Source organism: Artemia sp. Qi Xiang Cuo, chromosome 17 (genome assembly GCF_049724085.1).
Source record: "Artemia sp. Qi Xiang Cuo chromosome 17, ASM4972408v1, whole genome shotgun sequence".
Taxonomy (NCBI): Eukaryota; Metazoa; Arthropoda; class Branchiopoda; order Anostraca; family Artemiidae; genus Artemia; species Artemia sp. Qi Xiang Cuo.
Genome location: NC_142810.1, coordinates 22,050,769 through 22,066,139, shown reverse-complemented (window position 1 = coordinate 22,066,139; position 15,371 = coordinate 22,050,769). Strand labels below are relative to the sequence as shown.

At 36.7% G+C, this 15,371-nt stretch overlaps 1 protein-coding gene across 3 annotated transcripts in view; it reads right to left on the bottom strand.

Annotated features, from left to right (window-relative positions):
• Window positions 1-5,165, bottom strand: part of drk (growth factor receptor-bound protein 2 drk) — an 82,283-nt gene extending 77,118 nt beyond the window's left edge. Inside the window, exon 1 of one of the 3 annotated variants that reach the window (XM_089102869.1) lies at window positions 5,075-5,165. The gene's annotated coding sequence lies outside the window, so the exon portion shown is untranslated. The remainder of the gene's footprint in view (window positions 1-5,074) is intronic. The other 2 variants (XM_089102870.1, XM_089102871.1) reach the window with 2 other exon arrangements.
• Window positions 5,166-15,371: the final 10,206 nt, after the last annotated feature.

Below are 15,371 nucleotides of genomic sequence, written 5' to 3'. Positions count from 1 at the left end.
GTTTTTAAAAGGCTAGATTTCTGGGACACTGTTGACATTCACTTTGGGCCAGTTAAAAATATCATGCAGTTATTGCATTGCAGTTATGAATTAATAAGTTTTCTAATCCCCTAATGTGCAAGCTTTGAAATGGTAATACTCTTCAACTTTAGTAGAAATCAATTAAACTTATCTTACAAATTGGCAAGGTTGTATTTTCAAAACATGTAGTAATCTAATTTCCTATTGCTCTAAAGTGTATGTCCTCACTGAATCAGTTACAAGCAGCCACTAACAACCTCAAAAAATCCAATAACTTTTCAATAAGTGATTCCTCTAAGATAGTTCAGTGGTAGTTAAATAAAAACTATATCTTACTTGGTCTGCATATATTTTTCCTATGTGAATTGTGGTATTAGATTTTGTTTCTAAACAAGCAACAATAAGAACAAAGTATGATACTATTTGGCTCCTTATTCAACACTTTCCAAATGCAATATTTTTTTCCAAGTCTACTCCAATGCCCTCTGCCTGGTTCCTGGACATAACCCTTGGCTACATGTGCCATAAAAGTTTACTAATTTTGCAATTTTTCCTAAAATTGTATAACTTAGAACTATAGACCAAGCCTTGACAAGAAATAACTTTACCAAATATTGCAAGCCAGCAAACTTCAGTGTATGGCCTAGGGCTATATCCAGGCACAAGGAAGGGCACCTGTCTATAATTGTAGCAAATTGCATGTATAGAAAGTGTTGAGCAGGAATCAGATGTTATTCTGCCACTTTTCCTGTTATTGCAGCCAGGTGGTTTTAGAAAGTAAACTTTGCACCAAGAAAACAAGCAGGGATGTTGAAAATGAATAAAAAGTGAAATTTCAAGTAAATTACAATCAACTTAGCAGAAAAAAAATCCTTGAGAAATAGAGGAACAGCTCAAACTAGACACAAGGGAAGTGTTTAGAGGCTCATACCTTTGTTCAATTTATAAGGTTTTAAAGATTTAAAATCTATTTCTTAAATTTAGGAGAAAGCCTTGATATAACTTACAATCCTAAAGAAATAATAAGAATTCTATTTTCAGACACTAGAGCCAATTAAAAAGACTGAAAATCTAATATTGAGGTAAAATGTTTTTGTCAAAAATAAATTGGTATAGACCTATCAGATAGGTTATACATACATAATCTATAATCTACTCAATCTTCTAAGCCCTAGAAATAATGAAAGGGTAGAGATAGTAGCTTAATAAAACCTTCTCAGGGCATACTTTAGGCCCAGGACTCATTCCTAAAAGTTTGATTAAGTTCAACTAAGCACAACACAGGATTCATCCTATTACTAGCAAGTGTGATTTGAGGTAATTAATACTTTCCAAGAAAGCACACAAAACCTCTGCTAGAACTTTTAACCCCCCCCCCTGCTCCTCCTGAAACAGTCTCAAATAAAATATTACTTTGTCTTTTTGTCATCTCATGATTGGATCATGTCTTTTTAGACAAAAATAAGTTTGTTGCATTCTTGACAAATGAAAATCTGTAAGTGACTTTATTGAATAAAATATTATTTAAAACTAAGGATAATATTAGAAGGAAATGAGATTAATAAAAACATCCTGCATATTATATTGTAAGGATTTCATTGTTTACCTTTGGTTTTATATATGTGTTAGAGCTATGTCTTCAACCATCAAAGGGGTGGGATATATTGACAAAAAGCAAGCATGATGCTTAAAAGAGCATATGATAAGAAATATAATGACCAACCTGTCACCAAAAAAAAAAGAGAAAAAGCTTTACTTTCATGGTCAGAAAATCTGACAAAAAAACTGACTAGGTAGACAAAAATTGACTTGATAAAGTGCTTTCTCCTAAAGAAAAAGCAAATTCAGTGCATCAAAAGACATTAACCAATAGCTTCTAGCTTAACTTACAAGAGGGATGTTTAGCTGAAACTTCAAAAAAGTTCTGCTTGCTTTATCTGCTTTCCTGATCAGCAGAGTGCCTGATCACAATTTTTTATTCCTTTTTCCAGCATGTAGCCTACTTGCAAAATTATAAAAAACACATAAAAAAGACCATCTTGAAGTAGCCTAATATTACAAAAAAAAATCATTAGTAGCCTAATGTTTGTGAAAAATCAACTAAGTAAAGGTCTAGATTAAGGGCTATTGAGAAGGAAACATGTTAAGAGTATTATTCTTACTTTGTAATATGCAGAATAATTGTAGTTAACACATTTTGCATGCAGCTTCCCTTTTTTATCCACTATTAGCCATTTTTTTACCTTTTTTTTAACAAAAATATTAGTTTTTCAATAGTGTTCTGCCAATGCATCTCTCTTGTTTCAACCCATATACACATAAATTGAATCAACTGTGACAAAATAAGAACTTGAAAAACAAGAGTGACAGGCAGCAGAATGCATAGGAAATAAATAATTTGGGCTATATATTTGTACATTAGGGGAGGTTGGGGTTAAAGCATAGTGGGGCTGTAGTCAAAATGTGTTAGCTATTAATATTCTGCAAAGGCTATTATGAAGTAGGGATTGTTTTCTTCTCAATAGAACCTAAAGCAGACCTTTACCAACCAGTTACATACTTCTTCTTTGGATTTCTTGAAAAAAAAAAATTAAAAAAAAAACATTAATGGAACAGTATTAGTCAGAAATGATGCAAAAAAAGAATGAAATAAGGGTAATCAATCCTAGCAGTGAATGAAGAAAAGACAAAAAAAGCAAGCTCATACACTTTCTATGACTAAAAACAGAGTTTTCTGGCCAAGCCCATTTGAAGTAATGGGTTTGCCTTTAAGAAAAAATTTGGGTAAAATTCTAGTTTAGCTACTTGTTGCTACCTTGGAAAGGGGTTGGCCTAGAAAAATGAAATTCACAGTAATGAGTCCAGCAACAAAAACACACTCTGGCAAGGTATTGCCAAGCTTACATGTTAAGCCACTTCTGATTTCTAATTCTTAGAATTGCCCACTTGACAGGTCTGCAATACCCATCAAAGGCTACAGGCCTGAGACAACCATATTTTAGAAAATTTGGAAAAAAGAGCCTAATTATCTTGATGAAAATTACACCATCAAACTTCACATGTTAGAGAACCCAATTGAAAAATTAAGAACCTATTGAAATTTTGGTACATTTTTGGTAGTTCATATTATTGACTTAGGAATAAAGTGAACAAACCACTTGATGCCTTTTTTATGCTCTTTACAAATATAATAATTGTTTCTATTAGATATTCAAATTTACCCACCCCCCTAATGAGCAAATATATACCCTGAATTGCAACCACACAAAGAAGTTATCAACACTGGTCAAGTTATTGAAAAGTAGTTAAAAACATATAGCCTAACTAGTTTATAAATAGTTGTTCAAAAATAACATATTCCAAAAATACTTATTTATAACAAGCCAAACCTCATTTATTAGGCAACTCAAATACAAAATGTTTTCCTACTGTTTCAAGTTTTTCAAATGCTGTCAACAAAAATAGTGCTGAATTTTGTGATTTGAAACTTTGCTGTTGACAATTCATGGTATATTCCAATTCAGGGTATATATTTGCACAAAAGGGGGGTAAGGGTGGTAAATTTGAATTTCTGATAGAAGTGATTATTATATTTGTAAAGAGCATAAAAAAATGGATCTTCAGTCATAATGAGGAAATCTTGCCTTAAAAAGCCTTAAAATCCACAATGATCATTCCCAGTGAAACACAGAAAGAAATTAATTAAACCAAAAATGTAAAAAATTTAAATTCAATTCTAAATATTCATTCTAAGGCAGAGTTAGGAGTTGAATTGAAAGGGGGTCTGCTTGTGTGGGGTCACTACCCTAGTAGTGATGGAGAAAAGTCTAAAAACTCACGGTTGAAATAAATTTTAGTAAAAAAGGCTCAATAACTTTGATGTGAATGCATCTTTATTTAAGAATATAAACATTTTCATAAGGTTTGCTACCCTATGCTGTCAAGTTTCTAATCACTAGTAGTATTTCATACTAGCCTGCTAGTGGTTGAAGATTTCCTCATTATGACTGAAAAAATGTAAAAAAAATGTATATTTGTAATGAGCATAAAAATGTGGTATGTTCACTTTATTTGTAATAATATGAACTACCAAAAACTTATCAAATTTTGACAAAACAATATTTTACCTTAGTTTTCAGTTATCAGTTTCTTTTTCTTTAGTTCTGAAAATTGAATTCCTGTTATTTGAGTAGAATTTTAATCTAGGTCTCTATATCAATAGTTTTGCTAAACTTAGGAAATGTATTTGCAGATCTTTGAAACCTCACTAATTGGGATTGAACAAAGTTGTGAAGCTGAAAACAGTTTTCTTATAGGCTACTTTTTTATGCAGAAGATCCATTTTACAAGATTCTACTTTTATAACACAAAGATCTTTTAAGGTCATAAGAGGTCAGTGGGTAAATTTCTACCAAATCATATTATTGAGTTAGGAATAAAGTAAATACACCATTTGATGCCTTTTTTTATGCTGATTATGAATATAATAATCATTTCTATTGGAAATGAATTTCAGCCCCCCCTATATATGCCAATTCAGGGTTAGGTTTGCCTATATATGCCAATTCAGGGTTGCCCTCTAGAGGGAGAAAGAAGTAGATGTAGGTACTTCAAAATACATTCTCAGGACATACTTTAGTCTCTAGACCTAGCCTATAGCCTAGGCTACCTGAAAATTTAATTTTCTTAGCCTGACCCCTTTCCAAGATAGTAAAAAGTAGTTAAACTATAATTTTACCTTGAATTGAATTGCTTTTCTTTTTATGAAGTGGTCTATCTAAAATATTGGGCTAGTTGACACTGTTAACAGGGGGCTGAGGCATAATTGTCACAGCAGTGACCGTTTGATTTTAAAATGCTGCTGTAACAAGGATAAATAATATTTCTCTTGCTAGTTCACAGGGGTTTTTAGTCAAGGACAGCCCATGCACAAAAGTGGTAGCCTTGGTCTACCCATTCTTGGCTATAGGCTTAGACAAGCCTAAGCTCTTGAAACTGAAACTAAATAAAATGGCTAAATGAGACATTATAGCACTTCTTTTTAAACTTATACCTGCCTTTAATTACTGGAAAACAACTACCAAAGTTTCGTTTCAGGGATTAGTTAGTAGAAATTTAAATCAATCTTTTTTAATTATTATTTATTAAATAATCTTTTCTTTCTAAAACTGAATACGATTACCATGGTTGACATGTTCCGGTCTACAAGTGTGTCCCTGATCATCCGAAAATGTCTCATTCTTGGAATTCCAGAGGTTTTTGTACTTTATTTATTTTTTGCCACTTGGTCATTGTTCATTAAAAAACACATTGCAAACCTCTTCTGAAACAGTCAGTCCACATTAAATGTATGAAAACAAAAATTCCATATAAGACATCCATATAAAGCTACTAATAGGCAGTTCAGACACATGGGGAAATACTAAAAACCAATGGGTACCATGGGGAAACCAATTGGTTTTGGGGTTAGGATTTTTTTTAGTTTCCCTATAGTACCTACCTGTGTTTCGAGTATCATCAAGCAAAAATGAGCAATTATTTTTCTAAAGTCGAAAGTATGTCAATTGTTTAGTTCGTGGAAGTTCGAGATTTGGTGGTTCTTATTTAGAGCCACCGGTTTTGTGCGACACTGTTCATGTCCTAAATAAAGCGATCGCGAGAAAGGAGGATACCTGGCATGTTTTTTGTTATTTAGTAAAGCTTATTGGGGACAAAAAAAAATATTTTTATCTCTGTTGTCAACAACTTTAAAGTGATCAGTGAGAATTTTCACCTTAGTGTCAAGCAGTGTTGGTTCAAGAATTCTAAAAAAGTATTTGAGTAAAAGTAGAAAGTACTCAGCCAAAATTGTAATTAAGTATCAGTACTAAGTACTCGAAGTAAATTGTGTTTAAGCACTAACTACTTAGTACTTAAGTCCGGAAGTACATGGCTCGAAGGCTTTTTTTTTGCATGGTAAAGAATAAGTTTAAGTCGTCAGGAGAGAAACTGAGATTAGTTGTTCCATTAATTGCAGTGGAAAAGTGAAAAGAAACTCCATTCTAGTTCCAGCAGGGCCTTATCCGAGGGGCGCCAGGTTTGAACCCCTCCCCCCCCCCCTGAGATGCTTTTCCGATTTCAAATTTGTCTAAAAGATGCCCTAATCTTACTCGAGGGTGTTAGAAAAAGTTAATGGGAGGGTATTATTTTGGTAAAGCCCCCCCCCCCCCCGAGCCAAACTTTTTTGGTAAGACCCCTCCCAAACGAGAATCCTGGATATGGCCCTGGGTCCCACCCATAACAACTTCGCTTCAACCATTTTAGAACTTTATTGTAAACGAAAACACAAAAAATGGGCTTCTCATTCATTATAATAATATAAACTGTCTAAAAAATTATACCAGTATAGAATTTCATAGCAGCTTCATTGGGTGAACGTGACGGGTGACGTAACAAGCATGGCATATCCAATTGTTATGTCAAATAGGCTTTTTTACCTTTTTCAGAATTTTTTTTGCAGTTTAATATGCCACTACTTTGAAAAAAGATGTCTGAAAAATAGTTCTTATTTTCACTTGGAGTCATGACATCTTTGTTCACTTTTAGTAACAAAAGCTTCCCATCTCTTCACTTCCATCACTGGAGACGAGCATGGCCACTTTTTTTTATTTCTAATTTCACTATGTCAATTATTCATTGTTTTTTTGCCTGAAGGCTGGAGCCAACCATAGTAATTTGAAACTCGGGTGAGAGCAAGTAGCTATGACTAGTTAACTGAAGGTTTTTTTTTTCCAATTCCATTGAGAAAAAATACCATTACTTTACCATTTTACCATTTATTATTGATATAATGGTAAAGCATGCTTGAAAATACGGATATTCTTAAGTCCTTTTAGTTTAGTCTCCAAACCATAAAATACTGGCAAAACAGCACCAAGATAGCAATTTCTTCGCCTTGCAAAACATCTAAGGCTTGCCACGATGGATCTGTAATAGGCACATACTCCTTAAGCAGATCCCTCTCCACCGGCTTCAACTTTGGAAGTTTCAGTTCATCACAGGCACTGGATAACTTTTCTACAACAGACATGTCTGCAACACGCTTTACTGCAACATGGAGAGAGTTTCAGCGTTTAGCATTTGGTACGAATGGGCGCCCTCCAGTAATTCCCAAAGACTTGTCGGCAGCTTTTGTACTATAATTTGTCGCATTCCATGTGCTTTAGCATTTGGACATGGCGGATTGATAAAGTCTTTGAAATAAAACATTAGCAAATGCTCACTCACTATTCTTCTTGTGCAGCCAGGTTCAGTGTAAGACTGCAGCATCTCAAATGCTCTGGAAGATAAAAATTTTTACAATCGATATCATCAATGCTGTGTTCGAGAATGTGACCAACAGATTTTATGGCAACAGTGCCTTCATCACAGGCAAATCCACCATCAAAATATCCCGAAAGACTACAAACTTGTAGTTCACTCTCTTTCTCTGTCACTGATGGAGGATGGAGCAGAATACTCCCTGAAAGCTTTTACAAAATTGCTGCTACAATCTGTGACTGTTTCAACTTTTTTTTCTCTGGCATAAGCTAAAGTCTTCATTGATTGAGTTTAGATGGAAAGCACAAGCAGAAAAATCATGGGTACCAATAAAACGTCTGCACGCAATAGCAGCCGGCTTCATGGGCGCCCATAAGCTGAATTCCAGGGGGGGACAAACTTCGTCTAATTGCTACTTTTAATGCTATATAATAGAAATCTCAGAACAAAAATATAAAAATAAGGCAGCATCATTCAGCCAGGGGGGGCAAGAGCCCCCCCTGCCCCCCCATATGGGCGCCCATGGCCGGCTTCCTTACATAATCAGAGTCAAGCCAATCGGCGTAACACCTATGTAACTTTTGCGATTTGTGCTCCAAATGTCAACAGTGGTACAAAGATAGTCACTTTCACGAAATAGTTCAACACACGAATATAGTAGTTTTTGTGTCATTACGGTTGCATATGGAGCCAATCCTTGAACCAATTTTCTGAAGGTAGGTTTCTCAATTGTGCTTAAAGGGTAAGTAGACTCAACTATATAGTTGACTATCAAATCATCAACTTGACAGTTTCACCAGTCTTTTTTTTTTGAATTCTCCACTTGGGGTTCTTGCTCTTTCATAATTTGGCAGCTTTTCAGATCTACTTGTACTTGGAAGAGAACACGAATCTGCAGTGCCCCCTCTTCCATGAAGTGCCCCCTGCCAAATCCGAAGTTGGGAAACAAGATATCAGAACAGGAGATCGTTTACTGAGAATTGTCCCCTTAATGCAGTTGAAACTCACACCTCCGAGGAAAGACAACAGCATACATCCTAAAGCTCCCCCTCCCCCCTACCGAAGACCCTGGCTACCAGCACCCCCAATAAGATGGCAAGCTATACCATACGGGCCCGTACCAGATATCAGACTAACTATCCTGCCAACACACCACATTATTACTCCCCATTTTCCAACGAGGAACAGATTTTCACAACTCATCGAGTCGCTAGTCTAATAAAGCCCATTCTCGATTTCCACCGCTCAATCCCACCACCAACAAATCAAGCTTTACTCCATGAAAAACTGCCACCACCTTACAATCAACAAAAAGGTCACCTTCAACAAGTGAAAACACCTGTTGCAACCTTAAAATACAAACCCAAGGGTACTCAGCGATCAGCTCAAATGGATGCCCAAAGACACCGAACTCTACACGGTACGACAAAGGATTGTAATCGCACAAAGCAGAAGCATTCATTTCCAAAAATCCTGCTCGCAGACGTCCACTCTCTTGGGAATAAAGTTGAAGAGCTGTAAACTACCCTCATACAAAATGACATTGAAGTGGCTTGCTTGTGCGAAACTTGGTCCGCATCTGACACAAGCACGGTTATTTCCAGGTACGATGTGTATCTACTCCCAAGATTAAATAAGGACGGGGCCATTGTGAGTCATGGTGGCGGAGTTGGTTTTCTTTGCAAGTCTACAATTCCGAATCGAGCCCTAAATATACCTATCCCTAGGAAACCTGAGCACGAAGTTCTGTGGCTTTGGACAAGGCCCCGATACTTACCAAAAGAAATATCTTCAATCATTTTTGGTGTAGTCTACTACCCGCCAAGAGCATCGTTCCGAAAGGAACTCGTACTCTACCTACAGCATTCGGTTGACTGCATAAGATACCAATACCCATACGCTGCCATTCAGATCCTGGGCGACTTAAATGATTTAAAGGCTTGCTGGCTCTCAAGTTCAGTCTCACTTACGCAAGTTGTTGAAGTCCCAACACGCGAGGAAAAAGTACTAGACCTTATCTTCACCAATATTGAGGAGTTCTATAATCCCCCCTACACTCTCCCCACTATTGGTATGACTGACCACCTTAATGTAAAATAGAAGCCTAGCAAAAAAACTCCTGATAGATCCCTGTCAGTGGTGAAGTACCACTCGCAAACTCCAGAACAACCCCAGAGTTACCAAGAGTGGCTAGCTAAAAGAAACTGGTCGAAAGTCCTTACTATGAGGAGCAGCAACAATATGATGCAAGAGGTCACTGCTCAGCTTTTCCATGAATATAAAGTAATATTTCCCAAAAAGGCAATCCTGGTTAAGTTACAAAATAAGCCATAGGTAACTAATGAGATTAAGTATCGAATCAAATTGAGAAATGAGCTTTATAAGTTGGGATATCAAGATGAGGCTAAAAAAATGCGCAATGTCATATGTCTCAAAATAAAGAAATCTAAAAAGGAATTTGGTGCTCTAGTGCTTAACAAGCTTTGGAAGTCTAACGCCTCTAGATTCCACCAGAATGTCCAGGAGATTATGGGACGAACTCGAAAGCAGCTGACAACCTACGGCTCTGATGGTGAACCTCTGAGCGCTGATATGATCAACACACATTTTTGAAATATTTGTCGCACACACCCACCTCTTGACGAGATACCTGAAAATGGACCCATTGAACAAATTCCGATCATTCGCCCCCCTGAAGTATGCGAGAAGCTCAAACGCCTGGACCTCAGGAAGAGTAATAACCCTCTAGAAATTCCTATTGAGTGGATAGCTCATTGCTCTGAGGAGCTTAGTCCTATTTTGGCTGCCTGTTTCAATCAATGTCTAATAGATGGTACATTCCCGGATTGCTTCAAGACAGCCTATATAACTCCCATTACTAAAATAAAAAACCCCTCTCACCTAACGATTTGCACTCGATTTCAAAAATCCCGTGCCTTTCCAAAGTGTTTGAGGGCTTTATCTGAGAATATTTATATGGAGATATTGAAGCTAATTTAGACCCTCATCAACATGGTTTCAGGCCTGGACCTCGTACTACTGTATGTTTTCTTGACGATCTGATGAAACATCTCGAGAAGGAAGAGTCATACGCAGAAATCCTTCTGAACGATATAGTAAAGGCGTCCAACACCTGATAGCTATTAACCGAGCTAAAGAAATGGGTGCTTGACAGTTTCTTGTGAGAATGGTTGCAAGCTTCCAGCACAAACAAAACGAATACGTTTCACTAATACAGGATGAAGCATCTAAATCCATAGAAATGTGGTGTGGAACACTTTAAAAGATAGAATTAGGACCACTTATGTGTTCGGTTGTTTTTAACCCCGTTCTAACACAAATACACAGTTGCTACAACTTTTTTGACGACCTGTCAAGCATATCATTCCGCGCCTTAGTGAGCCTAGCAGAGGAAATCACCACCTCATCAATATTTCCCCAGCTAAAGCATAATCTTGAAGATGTAATGCTTACAGTTAGTGAAACCAAGAGCCATATTCTACGTGTTAACTTTTTAAAATCTGCAATTCCGTCCTAAGAAGACACTGGACTTACATCTAAAGATGAAATAAAATCCTAGGAGTAATTTTCAAAAGCAACCTGAAATGGGATCCACATATACAGTCTATTCTCCAAAAGGCTTCCCTATGGCTAAAATCCTTTGCTTGCCTAACGCGGTTCAATATCCAAATTTCCATTATGCGCAGTCTATACTGTATGTATGTCCGATCGCAAACCGAGTATGCTTGTCCCGTTTGGCACCCAGGTCTAACGGCTATCCAAACCCAAAAGCTTGCAAATATTCAGAAGCGGGCGTGCCAAATAATGCTTGGGGCAAATTATACATCCTATGAGGACAGCCTGCAGAAACTGAGACTTCAGAAACTCTCTGAAAGGCGCCACGATCTCACGATGCGTTTCGGAAAAAAAATACCTAAGCTCTGATGTCCATCGCAAAATATTACCGGATTTCCAGGCATCACAGATCAGTCGGCCAAAAACACGTAGAGGAGCCCTCACTTCGTCGTGACAACTCCTTTGTCCCCCACCCCGAAAGGTATCAAAAAGGTACCTATCATCGTTTGTTCCATACTTCGTGAACCACTATAATGAGGAACCAGTTGAAAAGGAAATCTATAAAAAGTTGTGAAAAAGTTTATTTATTTTTATATCTATTTATCTGATATCATGTGTTATATTTTCTGGTTTTTTGACGTCCGCTGCTTGCTATAACCTATTATGGAAATAAAGAGTTATTATTATTAAATATATTTAAGTAGGTACTTAAAGTACCCTTCAAAAATGTCTTTAAGTATGTATTTAAGTACTTGGAACTGTACTTGAGTACGTACTTAAGTACATATGTTTAAGTACCAGCCCAACACTGGTGTCACTTATAGCCCGCTGCCCAAGTATCTTGATATTTTTTCTAAGTGTAAAACGCAACCACAAGGTCAATTGACATTAGCAATATGGAAACCTGGAGAACTTTCAAAGTTTGAGAAGAAGAAATATCGAAAGCAAGATGCTCACACTTAATAATATTAAGTGAAAGACCACTTTTATTGAAAGCAGATAAGATTTTATGAATCAGTCACGACGGACCAATTTTGGATGAACTTATGTGTCATCAGTGTATTCACCGTAAGATATGTCATTCAACCAAATAAAACACCCAAGATAAATATTCCCAAAAATTTAAGAAAATAGCATATAAGCGAGAGAATAGCTAAAGCCACTGTCAAATATTATACCATGATTCAAGCCTATGGATAGCGACAACTTATTTCCACTCTCTGTCATGTGAGCTCTAGGCGGCAAGATTAATTCCGGACTGCATCTTTGCAAGCATTTTCAGCACTTTGTCCAAACTGGTCAATGGATCTAATTCAGGTAGATTCTTTTAAGTCCCCCCCCCCATGAAAGCTTTGGCCACCAAACATCAGGCTTGACCTTATACGACTTAATCCTATATGAACTAATCAGGGCTGAATATTTGAGTATTAGGCCCTTTGAAACCGGTCCCTCCTTTAGCAAAGGTGGCTCAAAAAGGCACTGAATTTTTCTGATAGGCATGAAATTATAAATTATAAATTATATAATCCATCCCCGTTCCATTGGCGGATTCACGGGGGCGAGGGGGTGCCCCCCCCCCAACGTAGTCTAGACTAATGTAATTCGGATCAATCTATTTCGCGCCCCCTCCCCCCCCCCCAGAAAAAAAAAATCCTGAATCCGCCCTTGCCCTATTCAGTCTATTAAGTTGTAAAGCGACGTGAAACTCCAGTTAGGTTTTTACCTTTTTGACCCTTGTTGTATTTCTGTACATTTCAAACTTCTGAGAAGTGCCTGCAGGGACCTCTTTTCCAAAATGTCCAGCACACGTAAAATTCCGATAGCTACATAGCTGGCTCATGGACCAAGAATAATCTAATAATCATTTTTCCGAACAGGTATGCGTATAAAGTGCTTCCCTCGTAAAATTTTACAATTCTACATTTACAATGCAGATTTGGGCCAAGATATTTTTTGTTAATGCTGATTGAGGCTAGGGAAATGCAAATACCATTGGTATTTGGCGTGTTCCTATTGTAAATTTAGAAATTCGTTTTCAAGTTGAATGGGATTGTTTGTAAGGGATATTTGGGGAGGGGAGGGTTCACAAAAATAATGTGGAGAAAAAATTATAATATATCCCATGCCCCTTGAATTTCCGGATGTGAACTCCTCGTGCCCCCCACCCCCAGAAGAAATGCTGGAGATTCACCCCTGGATATTATTAATAGATATCCCTAACAAACACCAACGAAAAATGTCTCAGTGAACAACTAGTTATAAGTAATATCCGTGTTGATTTTTTTTTCTGCCATCTCTATTTTATATGTTAGACAGCCCTTTCTAAAATATAGAACTACAGGACAGAGATAAGAAAAAGCACAAAACTGCGAGAGAGTTGTCTGAAGTTTCCATAAAGAAGTTGTTAGAGAGATTAAGGGATATGGACCCATTAAGAGCACGTTCATCATAGATTAATATTTAAATTTAACAGTGTGTGTATACAGTCTATCCCACATGCAGGTTCGTTACTAGTCAAAATATTTGAGGGGGGTGGAGGGGGGAGTAAAAGGTTTTACCGACTGGCTGGTCATTTTTACCAACTGTGTTTGTAAAAAAAAAATATAGCATAATGTTCGTTTCAAATATATTACGTAAAATCACTGCACGAGTCGGTAAAACCGATGCATTTACCAACCGAGATTTAGATTTCGGTACATATCATGTCACTATTTTAATACTGTTCATTTAAACAAATGGAAAATTGTGGCACCATCTGTAAAATTACGGCAGGAGTCAGTAAAACTGCTGCGTTTATCGTCCAATTTCGAAATTTCTGTAGATAACATGTCAGTATTTTCGTGGTCTTTATTGAACCCAACAAAGAATTTTAGCGGCGTCGAAAAAATCGTGGCGTGAAGCGCCACGATTTTATCGATTTCTTTTTTTACCGAGTGACCAAAAACATTGAAATGGGGACGCGCCCCCCCCCCCCATACGTGACGGCCCTGGCACATGATATTTTACAATTCAATATCATAAAAATGATGGGTTGGGGCAATATGCTTTTCGTTAATACTGACTAAGGACAGGGGGTATAACAACTCAGGAAAAAGGAGCATTAGGCTAATGGTTTTTGGCCTGATCCTATGCTAGCTTTGAAAAAAAGTATTCTAGTTGGAGGGGATTGCTTGACAGGGAAATCATTAACGAACAATGTGTCTTAATAGAGAAATTAGTTGTAAAGATTGTACGCATTGATTTTTTGCCATCTATGTTTTTGTATCTTAGATGCCTCTTTGCAAGAAATGAAACTGCTGGAAAGAGATAAGATGACAACCCAAACCTGTGAGAGAGCCATTGCCAAGGTGTTACAGAGATTAAGTTATGTGGACCCACCAAGAGCATGACAATCATAGGTTTATTTAAACATAACAATAAAATGAAAAAAACTGGTGTCTGAAAAGGGTTATTCATTTTGTAATTTGAAAATCAGAAGCAATTGCCAATTCAAACGCTAAGGATTATGAATCCATGGAATGAGTGTTGGTTTTTGCTAGGGGACTAATTTCTTAGCTTTTCTTTCCAAACTTCCATTTTTTTAACCTTTTCTGTTCTGTCATTTTAACACCAGTGGTTAAATACATAAGTGGTTTACAAGGTTGTTTTTCACGTAGAAGACTTTTCTGGTTGGGGTTTTTACAAAATAAAATGTTGCAGTCAATGGACCTTATTTTTGAGTATGAAAAAAATCTTTGTTGGAGAGGATCAAAAATTACTAACCAAACGAGCCACACCTCGAGTGGCTTTGATAGACAGTTTTATTAACTCAAAGCTACAGTTCCTTTAAAAGTTGTACCAAAACAGACTAAGATCTTAGGCCAAAGTCGCGTGCAAATCTTTGTTCAAACATTTTTGGAAGTTTATAATTCTCGCCTTCAAAATTGAATTTGCCTGTAATATAAAGTTGAAAATGAAATTCCTTCTTTGAGTTCCAGAAATTCTAAAGGCCTCAGTTGTGAGTGCCAACAGTCATTAAAATCCCTAGATATGATAACCCTCCCTGAATAACCCTATGCACTTTTTCAGCGATAGAAGTCACACACAAGGCCTGCCATCCAATAGAAGAAATAAATCTCACAAACTGGAAACATTAAAAAATTCTTATTTTTTTGCGATGAGAAGTCAAATTGACTTCTGAACTAGCTATAGTAAAAGAGATTTTACTCTTAAAAATGACTAATAATTTACGAAATTTAAAAGCTTGGGTAAAAAAAAACATTAGGTAGTCTCACTGTTTCGAGTTAAATACTTGATTTCAAGAGCCGAAGACTTTTGGTTTGCCATACTTAGCAGCATAAAATGAAGATATCTCATGACATCGATTCCTTAAATTTGGACTTATTCCATTTCTTAAGGAATATTCAGTCACTACGTGATTTTTTACCGAGAACAAAACACAAAGGGGTTGTATCAGAAGAGTCTAGGACATGCTT